This window comes from Scatophagus argus, chromosome 17, assembly GCF_020382885.2.
Source record: "Scatophagus argus isolate fScaArg1 chromosome 17, fScaArg1.pri, whole genome shotgun sequence".
NCBI classification, from domain to species: Eukaryota; Metazoa; Chordata; class Actinopteri; family Scatophagidae; genus Scatophagus; species Scatophagus argus.
In genome coordinates this window covers 15256697-15280779 of record NC_058509.1, presented here as the reverse complement: position 1 = coordinate 15280779, position 24083 = coordinate 15256697, and the positions used below count along the sequence as shown (strand labels likewise).

At 41.0% G+C, this 24083-nt stretch overlaps 1 protein-coding gene across 1 annotated transcript in view; it reads right to left on the bottom strand.

Annotated features, from left to right (window-relative positions):
* dlgap3 (discs, large (Drosophila) homolog-associated protein 3) overlaps positions 1 to 24083 on the bottom strand; it is a 118546-nt gene that overhangs the window by 88919 nt on the left and 5544 nt on the right. Inside the window, exon 3 of the mRNA XM_046417738.1 lies at positions 16978 to 17073. The gene's annotated coding sequence lies outside the window, so the exon portion shown is untranslated. The remainder of the gene's footprint in view (positions 1 to 16977; positions 17074 to 24083) is intronic.

Below are 24083 nucleotides of genomic sequence, written 5' to 3'. Positions count from 1 at the left end.
GCTGTAACATTGTAATTTCCCAGTTATGGGACTAATAAAGGATTATCTTATTTTATCATATCTACAATCACATAAAGATCGATTCAACGATTGGCAAATGGAATTTTGTCTTTATGTTAGTTATGCGTCACCTTATTAGTTTTCTCTCTATATATGTCCAGTAAACCAGATACATAATAAGCAATAAGTTTTCTATTGGGGTGTTGGAAGATGAATTCTTTACTTTAGATGGAGGCAGAATAGCTGCTTCTCCATGCTCTCAGTCTGTATGCTGAGGCTAATGAAATTCTGAACCTAATGTGCACACATAAGGTTGGCATGGATCCTCTTGTCTTCTCTCACTCTTGGAAAAGAAGCGAGGTTTATAAACACATCTCCCAAAATGTTGAACTATTCCTTTAAAAATATGTCAGTTTGAAATGAAGGTTTAATTCCAGCTGGAGTTTTCATAAAGGAAGTTTTTCAGGGCTCAGAGATGATTCCACTTGCTTTCAATGTAAATGACCGTGTTCCTCAGAATTTTCTTCACTATGTGGCAGCTTATCTAACTCCTATCAAACTTATGCTATTTAATTTAGGAAAACCCTTCAAATGTGTTGATTTGCATTGGTGAAGTGGAATGATCTCTCCCCACTGGCAGTTTAGCAGCTTGTTTACAGAACAAAGAACTTGTGTATTTCCAACAGAAATCATATTCCAGACACACACACACAGACACACACACTTTTACCAATTCACCCAAGGTTCATTCATTTTAGCCTGCCTGACGTAATAACAACATAGCCCACCACACATTCATTTTCTATTTGTGGAGCTGCCCCCCATCACTGTCTCTCATAAACACATCATGTGTTTCCACAACAATAACTCAAGTCGGGTGGGCAGCCCATGTGCTATCCATGATCGATTAACTAGTGGACAATCTCCCCTTCGCTCTACCCCTCCTGTCTGCTGACAACCACACGTGCTCTGCAGATAAGCACAGAGAGAACGAGACATAATTAATCTCTCCTTTAAACACACTGATTGTGGTACAACCTCTCCTGTTTAATGTTGGCTTACTTGTGCCTTTGTTTTGCCTTTGATCATTTTGATCAGCTCTGTCATTAACAAAAAACCTCCTCCACACAGAAATGGAGGAAAACAATCCAAAACACAAGAAGTGTTTTTCTGGGGGGAACCTAATAAAACATCTGACTGATAAAGAAAGAGAAGACACAGTGAGAGAGAAGCAGAAAGAAGCGGCAGGGGAGGCAAGCCCACATGTGTGCAGTCAGACCAGAATAGTAGGGTGGATTGCTGGTTCGATTCCCCGTACTGGTGTCCATGGCTGAGGTATCCTTGAGCAAGGTACCTAACCCCCACTGCTCCCCGGGCGCTGCACGTGGTCGCCCACTGCCCCGGGTTTGCTGTGTGTGTGTGTGCACGTCACTTGGGTGGGTTAAATGCAGAGCACGAATTTCGTTGGAGTGAGTTCCCTCCAATGACAAAATATGTCACTTTCATTTAGGGGTGTGTGTGTGAGAGAGAGAGAGAGGGAGTGAGAGAGACAGAGAGAGAAAGAGAGAGAGAGAGAGAGTAGGGGGCAATTTCAGCATATCAAACTTTGTGAGTAAACACTAAAATAAGAGGGAGAATTAAGTAGAATTTACATTTTCCAATATATGGACTTTCCAATATATCATTTTAGCACTGACATCACAATATGTGCATGGTCAGTAGTCACACTGCAGTGGAGTGAAGAGATACACCAGTTATACACTCTGCATCAGATCACATTGTAATGTTTGTGTCACTTGGTAAAACATGATAAAACTGTGTGCACATGTGAATTTCCCAGCCTGAGTTTCTCTGGAGTTGCTGGTCTTGGCCCAGCAGTGTTGGGATTCATACACACCAACATGACATTGATTCAGTGCTCCTACTGACCACTAAATCAAGTTGTGGTCTATTTGTTATGGCAGTGCTGTTTTTTAGTGACATATATTTCATGGCTATTCTCTCTATTATTTGATTGGTTTGATCGAGGTATTTTACTTTTGTTTTGTAATAATTATTTGTCAGACGTGACACTGACTGGCACCTCTTCATCTCTTCCTCTTCCAAAATGAGCTATTTAAGTCATGTCAAAAATAAGGTAGTTAAATATTCTTTCAGCTATTTTCTGCAGAAAAATATAATTATCAATACTCCCCAGCCCCACCACATTGGCACTATCAATCTTAAGGAAACACTTCCACCTTTAATCACCTGCCCTCCTCCTCATCCACCCTTTTCACCTCACTCTCACCCTCACCTCCGCCTTCTCCTTCCTTGATTCATTTCATTTCACCACCTTCATCCAACCTTTGTCTATTGACCCCATCCATCATCTCTCTGGTTCTCCATCACCGCTGAGCCTTACATGTTCTCTCCTTCTACACCTCCTAAACTACCCATTGGCTTCACCTTGATCTTCAACTTGTCCATAGACTTCCAGCTCCTCCATTACCAGTAGACTAAAGCAGAGACCCCAACACCAGAGACAGAAAAAGAGAGAAGATGAAGGATGAAGGGCTGAGCTGAGAGAAGGAAAGTTAGAAAATGTCAAGAGTGAGTGACAAGGGAAATCATATGTTTGAGGGTTAGCTCCATATAGATAGGAGCTGTAGGGTTTATTAAGTGCGCGCGCGCACACACACACACACACACACACACACACAGAAACATACACCTGTCCACAAGAGCTGTCAAAAGAAATAGTCACACTGGGCTGTCCAGGTTGCAGCGCGCTGAGCTGCTGAGAGGACACACACACACACACACACTCACACACAGCACAATCCCATCACTCTCTTAATTCCTGGCTGCTTACACTCAAAAGCAGCCAAGAATCCAACAATCCACCGTAGAGGACAATGAACACCATTTAACCTCTGCACAACTAGACAATTTGAAGAAGAGATTTGGTCATTTCATTGCCTTTTAAAACAAACTGTGAATTAATAAACACAAGGTTGTTTCTCGCCACCTGCCAATGAATGTGCTCAAAACATATCAATCTGCTAATGTGAAGAAATAAAGACCTCTCAGTTTGTGACAGAGAGCACAATCAGCATTTGCAGAGTCTAAATAATACAAAACATGGACATACGAGACTGTGCTCATTCACAAACAGTATCGAGGCTTTTAAAAATGGTTACTGGAATTCAAAATGTGGTTGTCATTTTTAGTCACCATATAGTTGGAGTAATTAAGATAAACCTACCATGCAGTCACATGTCAGCTTAACAATAAAAATGTGATGTGAATGTTTAAAAGCCTATACAGTAACTAAACAAAATTCTCATTCGATTGTGATGCTGACAGCTTAGTTGAACTTTTCACCCTACAGTCAAACAACTTTGTAACAACCGTAACTGTTGAGCCCTGATTATCTTTTTTAGGGCTTTAGATAATGATTTTAGTTTTATCATTAATAAATCTTACTGACATCTTCACACGGCCTTTGTTCAACCAGTATGTACTGGTAGATACTGTATGTCATTAATTAACTGCCCCGCCTATATGCCCTTATGAGACACTGAATGCAATTGCAATGGTTAAATGCTGAACATAACATCTTACATATAACATGACATTGCAAAGAAAGAATCTCGTTTTGTGTTCAAAACTCAATCACTCAAATCTGTCACAAAAAAATTCCCATTAAATCCACAGCTCGAGATGTTGAGAATCATCCAACCAGAAGAACTCATCAGAAATGAAGAACATTTTACTAAAAAGCGCAGCCCTTAAATCATCTTCATATAATGAGCAGCAGAACATGAAATGAATTTCACAGTCAGTCTCACCTAAATCAGATGAAGTCTTTTATCACACAGAGATATCTTAGTAGTCACAGTAGACATGTTCACAAGTCTGATACAAAGTTTATTCCATTCATGTAATTATCAAGTAATCAGTTCACATCTGAAACAGGACAAAGACATGAGATCCTTACATAGTTTGACTTAATTCAGCACTAATGCCAGTGCTCTACTTGCTTTGTTGTTTTATCTTAAGATATTAAACACATGAAACAGCAAATCCTCTCATTTCAGACACTTTAACGACTACATATTAAGCCATTCTTCCATAATAAATCATCTAATTATTCATTGCTTATCAAAACTGATTAATGAACCAACTAATGGTTTTTGCACCAATTTTCTTTACAAATAACATATAGGCAATCATCTCTCTCTGAACATTACTGCAGTTGTCATTGTAAGAGAGTGTGCTGAATTTCCTTTAGCAAAATAATTCCGCAGACTGAAGATAAGTTGGAAACCAGTAGCATGATAGGAATGGGGGAATACATGCATTCATGCATTTCCAGCATGGAGTTAATCAAATGAGGAGACACATATATGTGCTGCGAATTTTTTGCTGTGTGGTAACTGCACATTGGCATTGAGATGTACACACACACACTCATAGGGATGGTGAATGTATTCCATTAGTGGGTGCTGTAGGTTCCACAACTCTGGCTGTGCTCACTCTCTAATGGCCTGAAGCCCTCCGGTGATCCAACCAACGCAACTGACTGTCACACTAGCATGAGTGTGTGTGTGTGTGTGTGTGTGTGTGTGCATGTGTGAGAGTGATTGTGTAATTGTGTATGCACCCAGCTAGTGTGGCCCCCCATCTAAGGCTCGTCTCTTGCCTATTTATTCACCTGCCGGTGCCACTGCATTTGCCACCAATGTTCACACAGCAGGAGGTCAGATACAGTATTATAACCTGGACAACCGCAACCTAGACTGGAGGTATTATTACTGTCACTACAAATGATGCTGCTGCCACTGCTAAAACTCTTATCACTTATCTCTGTCAAAACAGAGAAATGTCTTTATCTGCATTCAACTTGTGCCAAATTATTATTCATATTCAAGTGTGTTTTCCTCATTAGCTGTGGCCGTCACATCACCGACAGAGGTCCGAGTCCCTGCAGTATCATGTTGGGCTCCAGGACCTTTGCTCCCCTGTATGCAGTCAGGTCAGAGCTGTGTGACAGCTGTGTGCCCACCCCCGCTCTATCCCCGGCAGCAGCTGCCACCTCTGGCCCTCCTCCAGAGGAGCCACATTTAACCTAAACTGGCCTTGACTAGAAATTAGCATTGGTGTTATAATGACATGTTTAAGAGTTTCACTGTGGGGGAAATAACAGAAATGGCAAACTTGGAATTTCATCTGTACTCTGAACAAATCTGTTTTCATTCAGCTGCCAAATTATCTTTTTAAATAATAAACTCCATCAGCTGGAAACTCACATAAACAGCTGAAGTGTTTAGCCAAATCAAACACTGACAAGTAAATGGAGTAAATCTGTCATGAACTGATTAGCATTAGACAAGCAGTTATTGTAATGTGGTCTCAACCAATGCCAGATTTTTTTTCCAGCTTAAGAAGACAACATGGAAATTAATTTGGCAATTTTACAGTGTTTCAACTAATGACCACATAATGACTGGGTGAATTTTCAGAATATATTGTCAATTGCATTGATTATATTGGGTCTGTCTCATCATAAAAACTCCTGTTCAATACATTAGCAATTTGCTAAGAAACAAAACTGAAGTAAAGGCAGATTTAGTGTTGTGTGTGACTGCAATGGAAAGGCAGTAGGTAAATGTAAATCTGTTAAAAACATGTTTTCTGGTGACATGTGCTGTGACTACGTGTAACACAGTACTCAGCATCATTGTAGAGGAGGCTCGGCATTGTTGAAGGTCTAAAAGTGGAGCTTTCAGGTGCCCATATTCGTCAGCTCTGGTGTGAATGCTGCTGTCAGCCAAAACTCTCGCACACACTGTACCACATCTCAAACAGATAGCAAAATAAGACAGGATTTTTGCTTCATCTACCTCACAGATTACACTCGAGTCAAAGACAGAACCCCACAGAGACAATGTGCAGAGAGTGAAAAGACGTGTGACTGTGCATTGCACATGTGTCTGCACATGTGTTTGTTCTGTGAGAAACACCTTAAAGGAGGCAGGAGACCAGGGAGGCTTTACTTCTCAAAACTCTCATTTGGTCTGTCTCCTTGCCTCGTTCCTCTCTGTTCCATCTCCTCTGTCGCAAAGCACCAATCTTTCCATCACATCCCAGTGTGACTCAGCCCCCCCAAACTGATCAAACACTGTCTTGGCCTTCTTCTCCTCCATTTCCATCTCCCTTCTCTCCCCTTCTTTCTGACAGACAGTCGAAGGGAGCCACACACAAACAGTTCCCTAAAATGCCCCCCTGAGGGACCAACCCTGTATTCTTGAAAAGTATGAAGCACCCTCCAGGAGAGAGCTTTCCAGAAAGAATAGTGAATAACTAGCAAAAGAGAAAATAATGAGATAAGATCACAAACACATCTCTCTCTATCTTCTTTTCCCCTTCTTTCCTCAAGCACCAGTGCACAGCTCGCAGCAAGGATACCAGGAGACAATGGGGCATATTTTTCTATCTTGCAGCTCCACTTATTTCTCCCCCTATGATATTTACTCTGTTCTTTTTTTATCCATTTTTCCGCAAGAGTGTCGCTAAAACCTTGAAAAGACTGAAAAAAGCCACAGTTTATTCACAAGCGACAAACTGAGCTAATAAATCTAACTGTGTTTTAAAAATCAAGCAACAGTCAAGTCATGCTCTTACTGGTGGTGTTGCGAACCATGACTCTGTCATGCCAGATAGACCAGCCAATCTCTCTGAGCTGCCCACCAGTCTGGAAGATTAGTGATCATGACACAGTGGATAACACTGTTAGTTCTTAGTGCAGAGGCTTGTGAGAGAGCTAAACAATCACCCCTATGATTATCTTTCATAAGAGCATGACATGAGATCAAATGACAATATCATCTCTCAAGCCATCAGAGGAAGGAGGAGGGAGAAGAGATATAAAGAGGGCTGTGTTTGTCATCTTATCTTTGTGATCAGTTCTCAGTGGTTAATGAGAATTTTCCACTGACGCTATACCCCAAACCCTTGTGGCACCCATATTGAAGATCGTCACTGTGTTGCTCATTTAGACCTAGTTAAGTGACTATCATCATTTTAGCTCTAAGTAGTTTTTAATTATTTGTTGCAAGGGATTTTTATATTTAAACACTACAATCCAATTTTGATGTTTTGAACAGTAGTACCTCAGTCTGTTATGTTCAGTTTATAGTGTTCGGAAGATGATTTATTATGAAAAACGGTGTGAAATGGAAATGAGTAAATAAACGTGGCTGCACCAGCTATCAAGTGATAAATGAATTTCAAATTTTCATAAAATGCACAAAAGAACTAACCTGACAGTACAAATAATTCCCAGTCCCAAATACTAAAAGTAATTTGTGCTCCTGTTGTCTTTCTATGAAGGACACTCTCCTCAGCTTAAGAGTCAAATTTAAACTGGCGTAAGACACTAGAAAATGTTGATCAAATTTTGTATTGAAATTGAAAATTTTGGCTATTGAATAATTACACTAGCTACAATTACATTGGTTCCCTATAAACCTAATTTTCCCTATGCTTTTCTGTCTGCCAACGGGTATGAAATCTCCTGGAAAAATGAAGACTGATTGTCATGACTCCATTTACGACAAAATGAATGAATAAACTCATGATTTTGTCCTGTTTTGCTGGTATTTGCTGCTCTGAGGAAAACAAAAAGCAATCCATTCATTTCAGCAACAACAATATTACGTGGAAACGCTAGAGGGCCACCTTTAAGTATGGAGAACAAAGCTGGCATATAGCGGGAAAAATAAAAATAACTGTCACCGAATCCCTTCCTCTCTCTTGATATCAATATTGCAAGCTTGGGAGCTGGCGTATGCATGTCGCCATCAGTGAAGCCTGGCAACAATGCCTTCAGGATCTCCTGCATTATTCAAAGAGCCCAAGCAGCTAGGGCTCTGCCATTATCTATTTAAATCTGAGTGCAGGCATGTCCCACTGAAAGCGCGTACTTGCACTGCCACCTTCCCCGTTTACAAGAGACAGAAAAGGCTGTAGAGTGGAGGCAAGGGACTGGTCAGTGTAGAAGAGGTAGGAAAACATGCAGAGGTAGAGAAGAAAAATGTTATTGTGGGGGTGACAGGGGAAGAAGAGAAATTAACCATGACAGCTTTTATCAGTAAGGCAGAGAGGTTAGACAAATGTAGTAAAATAAATATGGGAGGCAATGTGTAGAAGATGGAGGCAGGGTAAGAAGTGATGGAGGCAGATATGAAGAGGGCATTAGGGAATCAGGCAAAAGCTGAAATGGGAGAGGAGTGGAGAGAATGAGCTGAATGGAGTGAAGATAGAAAGTAAGAAGAAAGAGGAAGGAAGGGGGAAGTATAAAATGAGAGGAATGCTAAGTGAGAAGTAAAAGCCAAAAGTCAGGGAAACGGGAAGCCAGGACAGAAGACGGGAAGGGAGCCAGAAAAGAAGAGGAAAGCGGATGAAAAAAGGAATAAGTGAGAGGAAAAAAAAGGCACAGAGAATTTTAAAAAATGCTGCACCTTGTAGAGGGAACTGAGCTCAATGAAATGAATAGCTACCATATGATGCAGCATCTAAAGACCACTCCTCTATATCATTTCATATCTGTCTCCCTCCCACCTCGCTCCCCACCATCATCCATTCATCAAATGACTGCCATCCCTTCATCCCGAGTCACAGATGCAATTGCTCATCCACTCCATTAGGCCATCATCCCGCCCTTCCTCATACCCCCCCCCCCCCCCGTTTCTCCATCCTCTGATCATCTTCAGGTAAAACAGATGCCTCATGTGATGCCGTCTTGATGGTAAGTCATACCTAGACCATAAAAAGACCCAGTTTTACAAGTCATTTAATCTGGCATCGCAAGTCTTCTAATGTTACTCCGTATGACTTGCCACCGGGGAAAGATCATTTCACATCCAATCAATCAACTTAAAGGATGTTACATGAATCAGGCTACACATGCTCTTAAGAGTGTCTTATTATCTTATTCTTTTGTTTCTTTTGTTTAACCCAAACTGTAAAAATGAACAAATGTGTTAACAAATTGTGCTTATCTGCTTTAAAATACACATGACAGCACGACAGGCCAACTATTTTACAAAACACAGCAGTTCCACAGTTTCAAAGCATTACATTAGCTAACTAAATTATTTTGTGGGATTACAGGTTGCAAAAAGAAATGATTCGTTTCAGGACTAGAACATCCACTTTGTGATAGATCTGGTTTCATTAGTCTGCACTCGATTTGGGCAAGTTTATACTCCAACTTTGTTAGAATGAGTAACATTTCAATTAAATTTTATTCAGCTGCTTAAATTTTATTTTACTATCACACTAACAGGAACAATGCTGATCCTTATTTATATGGATCAACAGATTAAGAGGCTCACTGTTCACCTGGGACAGCTGTAGTCTTACATTGGGGCTTAGCAGTTGATTTAATTTAGATTTTTGACTGATTTTTAAGACAAACTCAAAAAAATGTAATCTCTGAATTGATGGCTCCCATCAACACGGTCATACAGGAAAAGAATATGTTTTTCATAACTGGGTGCCAAGTGCTTATGTATCTCCTGCACACAATTGTCATGGGAAATGTAGCAGGATGTGTGTATTCCCTGTGACAATTACTATAGAATATACAGTTGGAATATGCAGTGTGCAAACAGTTATCTCCTGGGCAGCATTTCTCAAGCATATAACACAGCAGGAAGCCTGTTGGATATGTTGGATACTTGGGGTACAGGGAGTATACAGAAACACACACACATACGTATGCTTGGTACTTTTTGTCTCTTTGAACTCTAATAATGCCCTGTTATGAATGGTTGTCATCCATCATGAAAAAAGGAAAGACTGAAAAAACACACAAACACACACACACTCCATATCAATATATATATATATATATATATATATATATGAATGAGGTATATTAATATGGCTTCTTTGCAGAAACACTTGAGCCACATTCCTCATATCTGCTTTTCTCCTACTCTGTTTCTCTCTCTCTGATTTTAGCGTGAAAATGCTCAGTGATCATTCTGATGCAGCTCTCTATGCAGCCCATAATCACTGCAGCGCTCGCTCACTTATTCTGCCAGTCAGAGAGGAATAGAGAGCCCCGCCCCCCCCCAAGTACCACACCCCATGCCCCCACAAACACACACACACACACACGCACATCAGCAACCACTCAAATAACAGGCAAACAGACAACCCCAGCGTACAAAGACACACGTGCAGAAAGGCCAACTCGCCTTTCCATGGATGGGCAATGGACTTGGTCTTGGGGCTTGCTAGCGTGGAAAGGGGAACAATTTCATGCCCAAGTGCGTCAGAGAAGAGTACACTGAGAACACGAGCAAACATTTTTCCACCCAGATAGGTTACAGCAATTACCCTCGCCTCTTTAACCTTGCCGCTCGCCTGCAAGCTCTGTTTCAGGTCCAATCCACAAACACAGAGTTTGTATTGGAGTGTGGGGAGGGGGTTGGGTGGGTATCTTTCTCTCCATTACATCATTTTGAGCACACTGAGTGGTCCGCAAACCCATTGTAAGCGAGCACTGTACGGATAGTGAGTATGAGTTTAGGTGGATATGTTATCCTGCGATAACGCCAAAGGGTGTGATTAAACACTCCTTTTTTTGGGGGGGAAGGGTGTCAAAACAAGGTGTTAACTCTCCAGATAGATCCATTACAGCAACAATGGCCATATGTATGAATGTAAGGGGAGTGCTGACAATTAAAACAGATGTGTGAAGGATATGAAAAGAATCTATATGAATGTGTGCATGTGTGTGTGTGTGTGTGTGTGTGTGTGTGTGTGAAATGCCCTCACTCCACTAAACCTGCAATTAACAATGCAGTCCTTTCTTTTTTATTAGTGTTTGTCTTGGCGCCAACACTGAGCCTGCCAACAGAGAGGGTTGGGGGGTTTAGGAAAGCCCTTTTGATTCTGGAGAAAAGATTAACATTAATATTACTACAAACACACTGAGAAAATGTCAGTGTGGTATTTAAGCACAACTGAAAGAGCTTTAACCTCTGTTTAAAGCCTATAGAAATATTATATTGACCATACTGTATTAATTATTTTGCTCAGTCTATGTACGTAGGTTGTACACATGCGTCCAAAAGTCAGTTCTCATATTACGGGTATACTTACAAAACCTGTGAAGTGGCGATTATCTTTCATGCGTACCCTACCTATATATTTACGTTTTCCCTTTCCCACTTCCTGCTTAGTCAGCCGACTGAAGGCACAGATTGAGACATTAAGTTCAGATCAAAAAGTTTTAAATCTCGCCTGTATTTTATGCGGATATAAGACACTTGAAATGACAAATGTAAATACATTGTGTCAAGATGACCCTCGTCATCAGCATGACATCATAAGGAGGATTTTCTCAGACTGGAAAACTCCCTCCAGGGCCCCGGAAGACGTTACACAACCTTTTTAACATGCTGAGTAGAGCTCCTCACTATGAGTTTATTTGTAATATTATTGGAGTGCCGCTTAAGTTTTCCTCTCATACTTCACTGTATCAAACAGACTAATTTCTTGCATGACTTTCGCCTTGTCTGTCCTTACTGATGTGTTACAGAGAAGATAAGAGAGGACAGAAAAATGTTTGGGTATTTGAAACATGATTGTTTTCACTTACAGAACTGGGATATAGCGAAGAAAGCGAAAATTATAATTTTATTGCTTAATACAGTGCAATACGTAAATGTTTGAGTGCTTTGCATGCTTAAATATGGCCAAGGTGGAACCAACTGAAACACTGATCTTAGTGCGTAAGCTTTACTATTTTTATTAATCTATTCATTTTGTATTTTCAGTGTCATAGCATAATATATGCTTTTCAGTATTGTGGCCTATTGCGACCTACTGCCTTTTGGGAAAGTCCTTGGTCAGTGTAAAATAAAACATGATTCCTACATTATGAACAATGACACCTGAAAATGAACTGAACTGTACTGTCTGTGTACCGTTACATTCATAGCGTAGATGATTTGGCTGACAGCTAGAAAGACTTTTCTTTTCTTGTGTGTGAGACTGAAGACACGTTCTTTTAATAATTACTATAATTTTTAAAACCATGATGTTCCATGTAAGAATGGAAAGCATGGCAGGTGTAATAACTAACTAACTGGGGGGGTTAATTCAGAAAATGAAATTGACATGACTCATTCCATTTGTATCACCTTTCCATATGCAGTGTGTTCATGACTAACAAAATGAATAACAACGCTTGAGGATGGCAGAATTTTCATCTATTTTAACATTTAGCCAATACTGAATCCACTTTATATTAAACCAACTATGAATGCACCTGGTTATTTTAGCCTCAATAATGTCTGCAACATCTAATCATCTCATCTCTGCTGGCCTGCCATTTCTGACGACAATACTGTCCCTCCTCCATTCTGTTTGGCCCTGTGAAGAAGATACAGCTGGAGGACAGGCAACATTTTAAATGACTAATGTTTCATCCACTGATTACCTCAAAGGTAAATGTTATACTGTTAATTACCACGGGGATATTAGCAAGCAAGTCAGATTAGACCATGAATCAGTCATGGTGGCCTCTTCAGAACCTGAGCTGAATATTACACTGGGGGAAAAAAAATCTGCATCCTGATTATTCAAATGGAGAACTACACCGATGCCTCTTATCACTCCACTCCACATCTGATCCTCGAAGCTGACTTTGATCTATTCAGAGTGTAGTTTACCTCAGATCTGTCATTGTAATCGTACTTTGATTTGTTTCAACTCTAATTACTATTTGAAGTTTAATAATATGGCTGCAAAAACCTGCTCCCATATACACAGATATTGCCCAGCTGAAGTCTTGATCAACCAGAGAGCATCTTTAAGCCTCACCTACATGAAGCACATGGATTGACAGAACATGGCGTGCTTATGTTGTGCCTGAATGGTTTCCGGTTGTGTCTGTGAGAGCCCAATAAAACCCCCTGTGCTGGAACTACACGCTCTTTATTAATATGCAATAAGCAAAATGGCCTCTTTATGGCGTAACACTCAGTGTGGTTTGTTTGAGTAGAGGCTCAGGGGAAAGAGAGGTAGAGAACTGTGCAGAAAACATGAAAAAAGAGAGGAGCAGGGAGGGAAAGATGCTTTCTGAGTATATATGTGTGCATTGCCATCCATTGCTTTTCCAAACTGTTCTCCTCAGCAGCACTCATAAATCTAGATTTTAGATGAATGCACTATATCAACATGGAGGACATTTCTTTCAAATAACACCATTACCTCTGCCCTGCATTTCCATGCCGTGGTCAGCTTTAGAGCCAATGTAAAAACACTCAAAGCCCTTCACATTGTCATCCAGACCACTATTGCTTCCCCACTACTGCAGGATTTCTGCACGGAGCTTTGATATACTGCAGAGATGATAACAAAGTGCTTTGCAGTAAACTGATACTCTATCAGTGCCAGCCTGTATTGGAGGAATGAAATAATGGTGGATCTAAAAGGTCCAAAGCAGTTTCAAATCATTCAGTCATGTTAGAAAGGCTTTGGGTTTGGAAGAGATGTTTTTTTTTTTTTTTCAAAGAGTTGTTTTCAGCCATGCTAGCAGCTGGAGGGATGGCAATGTTGGTCAGTCAGTCCACCACTTTGGCTAAGACTTAATGGTTGCTGAGATGCTTCAAGAGCTGCTACGAAATGGATTGCCATGAAATTTTGTACAGAGATTGGTGGTCCCCAGAGGATGAGTTAAACTAACTTTGCTGATCCCCGGATCTATCATCTATTACTTCCATCAGGTCAAATCTTTCACTTATTCTGAGAAATATTTTAACATCTACTGGATGGATTTTGTACAGCCATTGGTGGTTTCCAGGGGATGAATCCTGCTGAAGTTTCTTCTATAGAGCCACCATGAGGCTGAGATGAGTTCATGGATGAATTACCATGAAATTTGCCACACACACACACACACTCAAGCCCCCTGATAATGACAAAATCATTTTGGTGTTTCCCTGACTTTCCTCCAATGCCATTAGGTTCAAAAGTTCAAAAACAAAATTCCAAATTTGACCAGCACTTGATGACCAAATACTTGCAAGTGAAAGGTGGAACAATAATCAACTTTTGGAGAAATTATCCTGAAGTAACAGATGATTTCTTCACAAAGCGCCATATAGGCAAAATACCTCCAGCAGACAAATGAAAACTTGAACTGACCTTAAACTTGACGACATTTAAAGAATAAGCAATAAAATAGTGCTGTTAGCTGCTAACATAAGTAACGAGTTGTGTTGGAAGTTTTATTATAATCACTGGTTGACATGACATGTTGTTATCATTGTGAAACAGACACTCCCACACGCCGCACAACCCTGTGCTAATAGCAGAAATGCCTGATTTGCTCTGATTACAACCTTAGTCTTGTTATTAGGTCTGCATGAGCAAAGATCAAATCAATGCTGAGCACAATCAGTTGATATTTGACATTGACCAAATCATAATATCCTGTCAGCTATCAGACAGGGAGCCACTTTGTGCCAAGAAATTGTTTGTTTCTGAAGTCATTATATAGAATAATGAGCTGGAACCTGACACTGTCTGTAACTGTTCTATGTACTATCATGGATATACAAGGTGTAGCTTTTCCCACTCACCACATCATTTTTTCCCTCTAAGAGAATGGAGTGCGCAGGAACCTTAAACAGATGACACTTACTCTTTATGCACCCATCAAGACGGAGCATCATTACTGAACCTCTTATGGGATGGTGAAAAGAAATAATGGGATTTGTGCAATGTCTGTTGATGCACCAAAATGAGCGCTGGCAAATTCAGCCCAACACACTGCAAGAAACATCCCCCTACGTAAACTCTTTCTATTTTCCTTGGTTCAAAAACGAAAATCAATTTTAAGGTTGAATGAGACTTGATAAGTCACAGTGAACTGGCATTTGGATAGAATCTTGCTTTCTTAATATTCTGTATTTTCTGGTGAATGAAGAAGAGACAGTAACGTGAGAAGAGGATTGAGATTCTTACAAAATCTGCTTTCAAGAATTTGCAGGTTTTCATTTGCTGTTTTGAGTTTTTCTTCATGCCTACAGCAGAAATCGTTAAAATTAAAAAGGAAATTCAATATAAACACTGTCATTTCTTCAGCATTTGTGGCATATTCTGTAGATGTTGTGATAGTGTCTATAAGCCAGGAGAGTGGGAAAAATAATTTCCACTGTAGCAACTGTAACTGTTTTTTCTGGTAAAATCACTCACTGTTCTGTCAAACTGACCTGTTTTCCATTTAACGGACAAAATGGGCAGCGTGTCCCGCTGCACAACAGAACCTGCTGTTTCATCACACCATTTTCATATTTGACAGAAAAATGTAACAGATACAGGGTGTCTCAATCAAAAACCTGTTCTTTCTGCAAACTGAGTCTGCAGGCAAAGACATGATCAAGAGGACACCAAGAGGATGTCAGCTGGATATGACATATATTCACTCGCCACACCAGAAAATATGAATTTCATCTTGTAGTTTGAATCATTTTTGGGGGAGGTTGAGTATTCAGTGCGCTACTTACCCAGCTGAGAGGTTGATGCCCTACTGTAGCATTAATCATTTATTACACTGACACTAAAAACTACAGTGTCTGGTCTCTGACGTTGTTATCCACTGATATTTGGTTTCATGTCATCTGGTTTTGGAGCCACATGGTGTTGCCTCCAAGGATGTTTAGTTGATGTACCTTGCACACAACATCAGGGTCCTATAATGCATTAACTCTACTCCACTGAGGCAACCCCCCACCTACACACACACAGGCAGCAGCACACGCACATGCACACATACACAAAGCAAGACGCAGCGTCGATTCTCGCTGAAATCAAAGGCAAAGACGTTGCTCGGGTTCGTTCAGTTAACTCCGTATGCATAAGATTAACGCAAATCATGCAGTGTGTAGTTTTACCCATAATTTTACACAATTATCCTTAACATCTGTTCCCACATCACATAGCTGAGCTGTGTGGACGAGCCATGTTCTGCTTTGATCTTTTGACACAATATCCAAATAGTCAAACTAGCGCTATAAGACGAGGCGGTGTCAAAGAGGGGCTGGACTGCAGCGGCACGACCGTGACATACAGGAAAAGGGGCGTGAAGTGAGATCATTTCAGTGAAACCAACAGGGGAGAATAAATGCCAAACGCGCTTCAGAGCTGTAGAAGCTCGCCTTCTTTAATCACCGAAGTGTACACAGGTAGAATAATAAATGTGCAGCATCCAAGAACCACCCCCACCTCGCCACCAGCGGTTCCCCCGGAAGCGGACTCCTGGACCGGGGTGGTCCTGGTCATCTCCTCCCTGTCCCAAGAGCCATGCTCGTTGTAAGCGCCTCTCATGCGACTAATTAAGCCCCTGCGCACCTTTTGCTTCTTCTTCTCACACTGTAAACGCGATACTTGTGCAGCCAGCGCGAATTCCACTCCGGGACATTTACACTTAACGCACACACTATACACACGCACAAGCGCGCTTTCACGGTCAGCGAACATTTACGCACGGATGAAACTCGGCCATCACCAACATCTCCAAGTCTTTTTTTTTTTTTTTTACATTTGTGTTTTGAATCACCAGCCAAAGACTATCTGGTGTTTGTGTGTTTCAATGTGTGTATGTGTTTGGGGTGAGGGGGTCGTCCTGCGATCGTAAATGGCGCAAGTACTCCTGTTTTTCCAGTCAAGTTGACACAGCTGGGAGCCCCGCTGACAGCAAGCAGAGCCATTCCTTACGTTTAATGTTAGCCTGCACCAGTACAAAGCTGCATCTTAGTCGTCACCTTCACCACTTAATGACTAAAGCCTGCTCGGGCAGCACGCACGGATAGTGAGCATTCATTGAAAGAACATTTACACCGGAGCACCTGCATCTTGAGTCTTGTAACACTCCACTCCATCCGGCCGCTTTGTGAGTGTCCTTACCTTAAAGTCGAAGCTTCTCCGCGACGTTTGCACTGAACGTAATCTTCGCTGGAGTGACAGAAGGAGAAACACGCCTATTCCGAAGCTCCTCGGTCTCTGTGTGGAGGAGAACAGCAGTGAAAACCAGCGGTGCGCTCTCTCTCTCTCTCCCTCTCTCTCTCTCTCTCTCTCTCTCTCTCTCTCTCTCTCTGGTTCAAAGGCATGGCTCCCCATTGAAATGTTACCGTCAACCTATTGGTCCACGGGATCCTCGGCGGTCCCTCTCCACTACTCTAGGAGGGGCCAAATAAAACCTCTGGGACCGCAAATGGATCAATGTTATTATTAGTTAATCGGCTACATAATGTGCAGTTATTATTATTTTTTAAAACGAGTAATATCAATTTTATTCAGACAGATCGTTCAATATGCGGGTGCATTTGGTCACAGTGCACTGCAAAAAGGAATAGACTATACATTATATAGACAAAAATATCCAGACACACCTCTTTATGGGTCTGTTTTTCAGGGGATGGGTTTGGCCCCTTAGTGAAGGGAAATCTTAATGCTTCAGCATACCAAGACATTTTGGACAATGCTATGCTTCCTACTTTGTGGCAACAGTTTAGTGAAGGTCCTTTTCTATTCCAGCATGACTGTGCCTCGATGCACAAAGCAAAGCCCATAAAGACATGACTGGATCAGTTTGGTGTCAAAGAACTTGACTGCCCCACACAGAACCCTGACCTCAACCCCATCAAATAACTTTGGGGTGAACTGGGGCGGAGATCGTGAGCCAAGACTTTTCATCCAACATCAGTCCCTGACCTCACAAATGCTCTATCTGTATATGCATGGGCAAAAATTCCCACAGAAACACTTCAAAATCTTGTGAAAACCCTTCCCAGTAGAGTGGAAGCTGTTATGGCTGCAAAGCTCTCTGTGGATTTTGAATGCGATGTAATTGGCAGATGCCCCAATACTTTAGTCTATATAATATATCTTAAATGACCTAATATTGTTGTGCTTCGATAGTTTATTTAGACTTAATTATTTTCTCCTAATTTCGAACAAAGCTTGTTTAATCTTTTTACAAGTTGCACAATAAGGGACAAATAATCTCCAACCCACATACTCACACATAACATTATACCCAGCGTACAAAAAGGTAATAAGATGCTGACCTGGGTTACAGAATTTTAACTGTAGAGACTAAGACTTCTGTTCTTTTTCATTTCTTTGTATGTTGCACAGTGTTAGGATTGAAAGATCAAACTTGTTTTGACCTAGATAGGTATTTTCCATTCACATAGATGCAACACAACACTAAAGTGCAGGCTGCAGGTCACGCTAAAGACCTTACCGTGATGTTTGAGCAGCGTAGCTACTGATTCTCGATACGCCGTCATGCGCTTTAACTTAGTCTGTAGATACTATAAATGGGTCAGAGCAGAGAGAGTGGAAACAAAGCCTCGTTTTCAATAGGCCTTAAGGCCATGTCATGATTGAGTGAGTGTTTTATTGCATAGCAGTTTTGCAATACATGGTCCAATACTTGCAAAATACTGACCTACATTTATTTATATGTTGGTTAGGTGTGCATATGTGCGTGTGAAACAGAACAGGCGTTGGAGCCTTTGAGTTTTTTCTTTTGGAGGGTGGGGGGTTGCAGTCCCTAACGGGGACCGTCATCTTCACAGACACTGCACAGCGCCTTCGGTGTTAATTTCTCACGATGCTGCGTAAATAAATTCAGCGCTTCTGCTCCCACAGAGACAGAACCAGAGGCTCCTCACAAGTCAGTGTGGCAGGACCCACTCACTGAGCTCCCTTATCATCAATAGTAAAGGTCTTTTCACCTACAACCATCATGTAGATGTTGACGACACTGCTCGAGATACTAAAAAACAACCTGTATTGTCCCTCTCAGTTCAGTGAACTCTAACAGTGAGAGGTGTGGGATACGAGTGCAGGACTTGTGCTTGAAAAAGCCTCAACTTTGGCTCTTTCGCGTTCATTTGCAAGTCAGAGTTTCAGGGCACATAAATATTCATGACAGATATGAAAGAACTTGCAAACTGAATATGACTATGAGGGCCTAGTTTAAAAAAGTGATATTTTTCAGAAAAATCTAATTAATTGTTTTACTGTATATCTTGTTTTCCTTGTGAGTGTCACCCACTGGCGATCACCCACACTTTCAATTTACTGCTGGATCTTCAGCAATTGTTAGCAGTTTGCAGGGCTGGAGCAGCTTGGTTCTGTTGTCAGCCTCTAGTTTCAGCACCATGGTCAGTGACACTCATTCAGGCCACTGTGTGAGAATGTTAGTGCAGTGTGTGTGTGTGTGTGTGTACTGTTTCCACCATACTTGTGCCCATTGACAAAAAAGTGTTGACTTGGCAGGATCAAAGTGTTACCATGTCAAGTCAACCTGAGATCAGAGTTGAGACTCAGTCAGTATAATTTCACTTGGAGTCAAAGTTTAGTGTTCAGTTTCAATTCAAGACCACATGGTGCCTCTGATTACTTTACAAGGTCATGTTTCAGATCATTAGGGTTGCTGAAACTGCCTACATGGGAGGGATGTGGATTTGCATGTCATAGTGCTCACATGCTTCTACACTGCAACTCCAACAGTAGGTGTAGTAGGTCACACAGTACTTGATGAAGTTGGTATTAAGCATGACAACCCCCGACACTGAGGTTTAGTGCTTCAACATGCAGCCCTGTGCCCTGAGCATTGCCATAGGCAAGTGTGTTTTACTCACCCAGAGTGCCTTAACTCTCACGCAAAGTATAGGAGAGAGAATCCCACTTTAGTATATTAGCCTCATTATCGTTGTGGCATCCCTTTCTCTCTCTCCGAGTCAACTGTACTCGAGCTCAGCCATGGCACACCATTTTCCTACATAACAAGGCCACTGAGATGTAACTGTGCGCGCGTTCTCTCCCTCTCAGTGGATGGCAGCCTAATGAATATTTATTGGTTCACTGGGTCAAGGTGTAATATCTGCATTTTCAACATGACACAACACACGTCCTAACCCCTCACGTATGTGGCAGGGCATTCATTGCCAGGCCAGAATCATTTACAGCTCGGTCTTGCACCACCTGCTTCACAGGCTGCCAGCAGATCTGTTTCTATCTTCATTAACACTCATCTGAACTGCGCTACAGCCAGATGTCAGGAGGACCTGACCTCTGATCACTTTGAATAAAGTCAACCGCACTGGTTGCAGCTCTGTGTGATAGAGGAATTTACTTTTTCCCCCTCTCCAAACCTGCTACTTTTCTGCAGATCTTGAGATTGAAGTCCTGAATTGCCATGGTCACAATAAATTGGAAATGCTATTTTGATGTCCAGAAACAATGGCTGGATTGTCATTTGGTGAACCCATAACATCTTTTGCACAATTTCAGAGCCCAAGAGCGACGCAGGTATCTCTCACAAGATTCAGTCTTTTGAAAACAAATGAATGTCATGGCAAAAGCAAATATTAATCTTTCTCTTTGAGTTCAAGGGAAATTTAACTTTGCACAAGCGTTCCCATAGATATCAGAATATAGAAATAGACACACATGCATTAAGCCAGTATATTTCACTACAGTAAAATGCAAGAGGTGGTTTGACATATTTCATAGGCACCTAGAACAATGTTGCAAAGATTTGTATATTGTTTTTTCTTCAGAAAGAAGCCGAGGACAAAATTAAATCAGAATAATTCACAAGACCACATGGTGCCTCTGTGATATAATTACCCAGTTGGAGGGCTTTCCTTCAATAAGACCTTATTTACCTGTGGTCAGAGTATCTTTTCCACACTGGACAAAACAAATTGATCACTTTAGAAAAAAAACAGCCACTCAATTGATCACCAAACAAACATGATGGTCTCTAGCCATGGTTCATCCCCTTTGGGCCTTTTGATGTGGTGAAACTTGCTGAGCTGCCGTGTCCTCCTTTTCTAATAAAGCTGTCATCAGCTGCCAATGTGCACTTTCATGGCGTGGCTCCAAGCTGGCTGAGATCAATAGTGCCTGTCAGGAAGCAGTCCCTAGGCGTAATAAGGCTGGGAGACACATGGTAAGTAGACCACAGGGAGGATCTAGGCAATGCTCTGACTGGATTTAGACCCTGATTTCAACAGGGAGACATGACAGTGTGTTTCCACACGGGATGGAAGAGAAGGAAGAAACAAAACAGAAAATTGATATAAAAATAATGGGAATGATATGATATTATATAAAAAGTGTCCTTTTCAAGGGGAGAAACATGATACAGAATGAATAACATGCTGGCTTTGGCTGTATATAGTTTCTGTTGGCACAGTGGTGATGTCACAAACCCTGCTGATGTGTTACCACCCTGGTCCCATCAGCCTACGAGGCTACAGTACGTACGCTATCTTTCTCTTTCTCTCTCTCTCTCTATATATATATATATATGTATATATATATATATTTATCACTTCAGAGTATCTACAGTTCTGCCAGTGTCATACATATTTCATCACACAACACGCAGGGCTGTGGCACCCATAGCTCATGTAGCTTTGACATCTTTACTAACCAGGCAGCGCTGATAGACACGCACGGCTTTCTGTGCTGGAAATTTACTGTTAATGTGACAGACTGATAGAGAGCGATTCTTGTGCTATCCCATGCACGACACACATGGCACAAACACACAGCGGTATATCATGTGATGTAACCCCTGAAGATGTTCTGATATATTTTCTTAGTCTTGCAGATTAATTTTGCATGATATGGTATGTCATAAGGACTTTATGGTTCCTCAGAGACTTTATGTGGCCAGTATGTGACACAGTGATGATTACAGACATTCAGAAAAATCTGTTTTTGATTCTAAGATGAATTTATTTCATATAAGAATGTGAATTATTGAAAATGTAGTCCTTATGTATAAGAATAAGAATAAGAATAAAGCAGCTGATCATCCAGTGAACCAGAGAGCTGAGACAACTGCACAATGAAGTGATGATAAACACTGAGGGTCAGTAGTCATGTTAGCATCTTTGTATAAGCTGTGCTTTGACACCATGCTTTGAGCTAAATGCTAACGTCAGCATGCTAATATTCTCATAGTGACAATTTTAACATGCACCAGGTGTATTTATTCATTCATTTTTGCCATGTTCAGCATCTTGATTTAGTGTGTCAGCATGACAATATTTGCTACTTTGCAGACTTTGTAAAGGACTGCATTTGTTTATTAAGCAGAGCACTGAAAAATTAGATATTTTAACCTGATGATAGCACTGGAGAAAATGCCAAAGTAATTACAATTCATCCTGACAAGATCACGAATGCTTGGACCAAAGGAAAGATGAATGTTGTTTGAAGAAAAATCGTATGGCAGTCCATCAAATAATTATACACACCTTTCAGTTAAAAATAAAACATTGGATTGGTGCTAGAGGAAAGATCAGGGGATCAGCAGTGTCATTAGAATTCATCCTCAGGGGAAAAGGAATATGTGTACAAAATTTATTGGTAATTCCTCCAGTAGTTGTGGAGATATTTCAGTCTGCACTAAAGTGATGAACTGACATTGTTATCCCTAGAGCAGTTTCTAAAAACAAACCAAATAAAGGGAGACTGGGTGGAAAGTGTTCAACCCTGTTTCTTTTTCTTACAGGTGATGGTTGCAGTGAATCATTTAGCACAGCAAAGTAAGGCTGATTTAACACTGCCGACATTATTTATTCATGTAAAGAAAAACACAAACACGGGCATGATTTGTCGGCCGCCAGTATTTTCTTTTTTTCTAAAGGGACCTCAGCTGTCAAATGAATGAATCTGGTTGTTTTGTTGTTTTTGCTCCTGTTTCATTTAAACCAATGGGGATATATCCACCTGTATGTTTTTGTTGTCCAGACATTAACAAAAAAAAGTTCCAAAGATTTTTCATTGTTGAAGTCACAATTTAGTGTTCCGGTCCGTCTCTGAACAAAGTTTCCATTCTAAGTTCATATTTGTATTATTGAGATTACTGATGTACACTCAAGACTGAATCAGTCATAAAATACAACAGTGCATGTTTAAATGAGCAATTGAAGCTGACAATTAGTTTCATTGATAACTGCAGGGAGGCACACACCGAACACAGTAAGGTGTAACACACCTTCTGAATGGAAACAGTCCCATTACTCTCTGTCTGCTGTCCTCACTTCCCTCCTCACCATTCATCCACAGATATAATGACCAAAGAAAGAGAAAGACGCTGATCTGTCAGGATGATTCACTGTCAATTTAAAGGGCTTTTATAAAGCTCTGCTCTGTGCAGCTGCCGAGTAGATGGACCCATCCTCCTGACTCTTCTTATAATCTACATATTGACACATGTGATGGTACAGCACTGATTGGGAACGACTGTGAGGAGATGACTTGTCAGCAAACACTTAAATTTGACTGAGTGTGGTGTCAGAGGGTGATAACTGGAGTGGCCATTAGCAGTTTGATTTGTACAGACTATGCTGTGACATGATATGGTGCTGAACAGTATTATGCAATGAACTTTTGTTAAAATGCAGTAGAACTATTTGAATAAAACACTTGTTTCGCTGTGTTGTCCTGCTTGTGCTGGATGTAAATGTAAATGTAAAGATATGAAATCTAGTCTTCCATACAGTGCATCCAGAAAGTATTCAAACCGCTTTGCTTTTTCCACATTTTGTTATGTTACAGTCTCATTCCAAAATGGATTCAATTAAATTTCTCCCTCAAATTTTTAAACAAAATACCTCATAATAATGTGAAACAAGTTTGCTTGAATTTTTTGCAAAGTCTATATAAGCCCTCACAGTTGAGAGTGCATGTGAGAGCACAAACCAAGCCATGAAGTCAAACGTATTGTCTGTAGACCTCTGAGACAGGATTGTGTCGAAGCACAGATCTGGGGAAGGGTACAGAAAGATTTCTGCTGCATTAAAGGTCCCAAAGAGCACAGTGGCCTCCATAATCCATAAGTGGAAGAAGTTTGGAACCATCAGGACTCTTCATAGAGCTGGTCGCCCAGCTAAACTGAGTGACTGGGGTAGAAGGGCCTTAATCAGGGAGGTGACCAAGAACCCAATGGTCACTCTGACAGAACTCCAGCGTTG